The sequence below is a fragment of the Vigna umbellata genome, chromosome 4 (genome assembly GCF_029865625.1).
Source record: "Vigna umbellata cultivar VRB3 chromosome 4, Vumbellata_1.0, whole genome shotgun sequence".
In the NCBI taxonomy this organism is placed as follows: domain Eukaryota; kingdom Viridiplantae; phylum Streptophyta; class Magnoliopsida; order Fabales; family Fabaceae; genus Vigna; species Vigna umbellata.
The window spans coordinates 25,977,432-25,983,421 of NC_142168.1; the positions used below are offsets into that span (position 1 = coordinate 25,977,432).

The 5,990-nt window shown below is 26.5% G+C and overlaps 1 pseudogene; it reads left to right on the top strand.

Moving 5' to 3' along the window:
- Positions 1-1,919: 1,919 nt before the first annotated feature.
- Positions 1,920-3,896, top strand: LOC148199698 (putative zinc finger A20 and AN1 domain-containing stress-associated protein 8; annotated as a pseudogene).
- Positions 3,897-5,990: the final 2,094 nt, after the last annotated feature.

Genomic DNA, 5,990 nt, shown 5'->3' on the forward strand with positions numbered 1-5,990 from the left:
AGATTCTTCTATCCTACCAACACAGTACTCTCAACAAGTCCCAAGTTATTTATCTAAGTCCTCCAAAACTGTCCTATTGTGTTTTAGACTCAAAGTTCCCCATTTCCCTATCTCATTTCCCTCTTTCAGTAAGCTAAAAGAGCACTTGTACTATCCATATTGACTATTCTACCATAATTCTTACCCCGAATCTGAAACTCAGTACAACCAACAACTCATCCAAGTCAAATAATAACCAGCACACCATGGTTACACACATTTCACATTTTCAACAATTGCAACTCAACATACTCACCACCAAAATATAATAATACAGTAACATAATTCACAAGTTATTCAAACACACACATAATACAATCCAAACAGTATATGACTAGCTCCCCTTACCTTAGTGGTTACAAGCACAACACTCTTTAGAGGAAACCCCAAACAGTACTCTTGTACAGAAGCAAGTTCAACAGGATCTACAAAATGTCAAAATGGGTACAAAGACATCTCTTAGAGTTAGAATAGGTAGAGAATCTAGAGAGGAAATCCATTGATTTCATGCAACTAGCAAATTGCATGCCCTAGGTTCAAAGGAAAGGGAATAAGTGACTTACCGATCGGAATGAAGAGAACGTTCGGTAGAAATGAAAAACTCTACTCCGCGGACGCTTAGGTAGCACCAAAATCAACTTTCTATGGTTCAAGGTACTGAGTATCTAGAGAGAAGGCAGAGAAAACCTTTAGGGCAAGAGTTTTTAGAGAGAGAAAGGGAAAAGTAAAAATGAAACTCTGGCTTTTGGGGAAGGACCCTTGTTAAGGTCAAGTTCCCTGGACCTGATTGTCTCCAACTAGGGCCCAATAACCCTTTTTTATTTACAGGGCCTTACAAATAAAACTATATATCATATATTTTTCTACATATATTATAAGAGAAAGGAAATACGGATCGAAAACATATGTAGAATTTTTTTTAAAGATTAATATAAGAAGGAGTATTATTGAAATTAATTTAAATGATATTTCAAATTCTACTATTAAAATTAAATTAAATCTCGAGATTTTAATTTTAGCTCAAATTATAGCTGCTAAAACGTCCAATTCAGAAATATTAAAAGAAGAAAAAACAATTGTTATCTGCTAAATGGAAATAAAGAAAAAAAGATAAATAAAAATAAAGAGGGATAATAAAGATGATGGTGAATTTATACCAAAAAAAATATTTCAGCTGGATTTTTATTTTATTATTGATGTAGATAATTGGTTTTTTTAAGTGTTCAAAAGACGGAAATTGATAATTTTATTTATAATAAGTCATCAAACCGTTTTAAACACTTTTAATTATGATTATAAAAGAAAAAGATAACATAAAAAAAATCAACGCAAAATAAATATGTTTCCGCGATAAATCAAAACAAATAAATATAATGTTTTTATTTAATTTTGTTATTTAAAATTATAATATAATTTAAAATGTTTAATTTAAAATTTCATGTTTTGAAGTGATTTAAAATAGTTTCTTTTTATTAATTTAAAATCAACGTATTAATAATTTTAATATATTATTAATCAAAAACCATCACAAAAATAATTTTTCTTTTAATATCCAAAATATGACAAATTTTTAATCATCAATATATCTTTTAAAAAACATTTACTTTTTATACAAACTATTAATATATTATATTATAATGATTATTTAGGATATATATATATATATTATTTAAGTTGATAAAATATGTGATTTAATAAAAGTTATATTTGATTAAGATATATTGATTAAGATAATATTTATTTAGAAATTTGTCATCATTCTTAAGCTATAAATACCATTTAAGTCTCTTCATTGTTACACATATTTTTCATCCTCTTGATTTCAACATTTGTCTAGTGATATTAATATATTTTCAAAGTTTTTCCTTAAGATAAACAATATGGTTGCATCACTTTGTGTCAATGGTTGTGGTTTCTATGGTTCTGATGCAGTAAAGAATCTTTGTTCAAAGTGTTATAAAGATTATCTCGTCAAAGCAAATGATTTTGAAACGAAAAACAAGAGTTTTTATTTGGAAAAATCATCATCATTTTCGGGGTTAAATATGTTTTTAGTCCCTAAACTATTGGTCGTTTCTGGTTTTCGTCCCTCTTTCAAAATAAGGTACAATTTGGTCCTCATTCTTTTCGAAACTTTGGTTTTAGTCCTCGAAAACTAACACCGTTAAAAATGTGTTGACGTGGCTAACGGGAGACTGACACAATTTTTTTTTGTCAGAGTTTATCAGCTTTTCTCCAATGTCACCTCTCTCTCTTCAACTTCTCTTTCTCTCTCATTCCTCTAAACCCATTCCAATTCTCACTCTCATGGGTTGTTACCTCTCCGTCATTCCTTGTGCCCTCTTCTACTTTCTTCAACTCTGAGGGAGCGCGGCCCCGGTTACCGATACTTCGGCACGGCGAAGAAGCTTCCCGGCGTCAAGGAGCTCTTCGAGAAGCCCCCGGAGCTCCGCAAGAATAATTTACCTTGTTAGATTATGGTGCCATTTATTGGTTTGCTTTTTCATAGATGAATGAGGTAGAGTACTGTTCATGTTAAAATATGATTCAATTTCATTAATAAACTAGATTACAATAATTTCACAAGTCCTTGGTTGGGGCCCCATGCTTGCCATGGGACGAGTAATTTTGAATATTTAACATATTTAAGTTTAAATGATAAACGTATGCTGCGTGGAGAATTTGTCGAGATGATATCTGTTGTTTAGCTTTTGGTGGATTAACATGACCACATTGTTTCATGCTTGTAGGACCATATGACCTCTTCTCGTGATTCAAGGAGAATGATTTAAACTTTAGATCTTGTGTTGTTATGGAGGATTATTTACGGTGTGGAATTGCTGGACATTAATAGATAAAAAATGTTCATAGTTTCGTTACCTGTGCAAAATGTTGATTTTCTTGGCAGTGATGGAGCTCTATAAATGAAATTCTACATGTCCATGTTGACAGCAAAATAATAAAATGAGAATACATTTTGGACATGAAGAGATTCAAAATGGTTATCGCTTTGAATTAGATTTTAGCATAAGAATGTTGTGTAGCACTGTAATGTTTTATTTTCTTGAGTATGTTGTGTATGTAGTTAATGGTTGAGATATTACAACTGTAATTCAGGTTTCAGGTAAAATACAACTCAGATTTTTCAAATGTCCATTCATATTTATTGTATGAAGAGCTCCTTGACGCCGGGAAGCTTCTTCGCCGCGCCGAAGTATCGGTAACCGGGGCCGCACCCCCTCAGAGTTGAAGAAAGTAGAAGAGGGCACAAGGAATGACGAAGAGGTAACAATCCATGAGAGTGAGAATTGGAATGGGTTTGGAGGAATGAGAGAGAAAGAGAAGTTGAAGAGAGAGAGGTGACACTGGAGAAAAGCTGATAAACTCTGACAAAAAAAAATTGTGTCAGTCTCCCGTTAGCCACGTCAGCACATTTTTAACGGTGTTAGTTTTCGAGGACTAAAACCAAAGTTTCGAAAAGAATGAGGATCAAATTGTACCTTATTTTGAAGGAGGGACGAAAACCAGAAACGACCAATAGTTTAGAGACTAAAAATATATTTAACCCTCATTTTCGTGTACTTTTCAAAGTGAAGGTTCTACTATTGATGACATAATTTCTTTTTCTGTCACAGATTCTAATACAACAGATGAGAAGAATAGGAGAAAGAGATGCAAGAATTGCAAGAAGAAGATTAGGTTATTGGGATTTCATTGTTGTTGTGGAAATGTTTTCAGTGGAACACAAATATCCAGAGATGCATTTATGCGAAATAAATTTTAAAGAAATTGATCATGAAATTCTGATTCAACAAAATTCTTTATGCAAAACTGATAAACTAAAACATAGAATTTAATATTAATTTTTGAATATACAATTAATACATTTAGATTATAGAAATAGATAGGATTTTGGTTCGAATTCATCGTTATGTTGATATTATCAATAAAATTATTAATATTCTTTATCATGTTATTCAACCTAACTTTTTTTATATTTTTATTTTTATAATCTCTTAATGAAATTTATTATATACACATTCACCGATGAAACACATGGTTCGAGGATTATAAATGGTAAAAGAACATAAGAATTTTTTTTCATAATTTTATATTATAAATAGTAAGGAAAATAACGTCAAATATATTATTGTTTAAAGATGAATATAGATAATTTTATAATTTTATTTTTTTATCAATATATGTATTTAAATTATTCATTATTTTGTTTTATATGGATAAAAAAATATGAATATATCGGATTTTCTTTTTTCTTTTTTTATCTCGGGTACTTCTTTAATTTGGCTTAAAAGATGATTTTTTTGTATGGAAGTCAAAATAATATCTATCTATAACTATATATAGGAAATTTCTTTTATTAGTTTGTTTTCGAATTTTTCCTTTTAAATAAAAAAATTGAATTAAAACAATTATATAAATAATTTTACTTTTTATGTGACAATTTCTTTAAGTTTTAATTGGTTTTTGTAAATTTAACCGGTTTTTTAATTGAAAACTTTACCCACAAAAAATATAAAAGCTATTTAAAATGAAATTATAAAAACTATTTATATTTAACTTTATAATCATAGTAATAATAATAACAATATTATATTAATTTTTATTCTCGTAAAAATAGAATGTCAACATACATAGACACATATGTTTTACTAATTATTTTATTTATAACTAGATTTCCCTTTCTAATTCATATTTTTTTTAAATTATTTCTTAGATAAATAATTTTAAAATTAAAATAATTCTTTTATCAATTTTAATATATTTTTAAATTTAGCCTTTTTTATTTATTATGGAACTGTCTATAGAATAAATAAAAATTATTTATAATAAAATTATAAAAATTACCTATATTTAATTTTATAATTATAATAATAATAATAATAAATTTATTATTTTTATTATTTAACTTTGCGAATGTGTTTTCTACAATATAACTATATAAAAAGGTTTGTTTTATGTAACAGCTGAGTTATTATTCTTTTTGTATAAATTTTACTACCAATTTTATCTTTATTAATGTAAATTATTTTATTTTTAAAATTTTGTATGTATGTTTTACGAATATATTTTTCATAAATTTAATAATATTTTAAATTAATTATTGCCTTAATACGTTAAAATATTTTATTTTTTTAAATGAATTATTGATTTTGATACCAATAGATAATCTTTAGCACAATCTAAAACAATATTTAAATAAAATAAAGTTAAATATGTTGAAAAATAAAAGTTAACAATTATTAATATATATATGTACATGCTCAAAGATGAAACAGCTAAAACACTTGTTTTAAAGTCTTCAAAAAACAAAGTAGCCTCAATTTTTTTAATAGTAATATTCCTCAACTAAATTAAGTATAAAATCATGTATAAGAAGAAAAGTCATAATTTTTTTAGTACTAATATATTTTTATTAAATTAATTATAAAATTATGTTAAAAAAAGTCTAATTTTTGTAATACTAATATATCTTTATTAAATTAATTATAACTTGAAAATAAAACTTAATTAAATAATTATTTGTGTCTGTCAATTTTTTTATTAATATTAAAAATGATATTTAATGAATTAAACTTTTTTCTTAATAAATTATATTTTTGATTAAGTAGCATAGAATGATTAATTATTTTTATCTTTCGTGTACTGAATTCATTGCTTACCTTTCCTTTTTTTTTTATTATAAAGTTCTTTTTTTATATAGATTGTGTAAAAACTTATAAATTTGTGTTTTAGGATTAATAATATGTTAAAATAGTGTGACTCAATTATTTTGATATTAAAAATTTAAAATATAAGTAGAATTTTTGTAAACGAATTTCATTATATAAAAACATACTATTTTTCTAAAAACATTTCTTTTAAAACTTTTTTCCTTCTCTCTAGGTTTTCTCCTGTTTGAAGATCGAAAATGAGTAGGGTGATCATCCGTT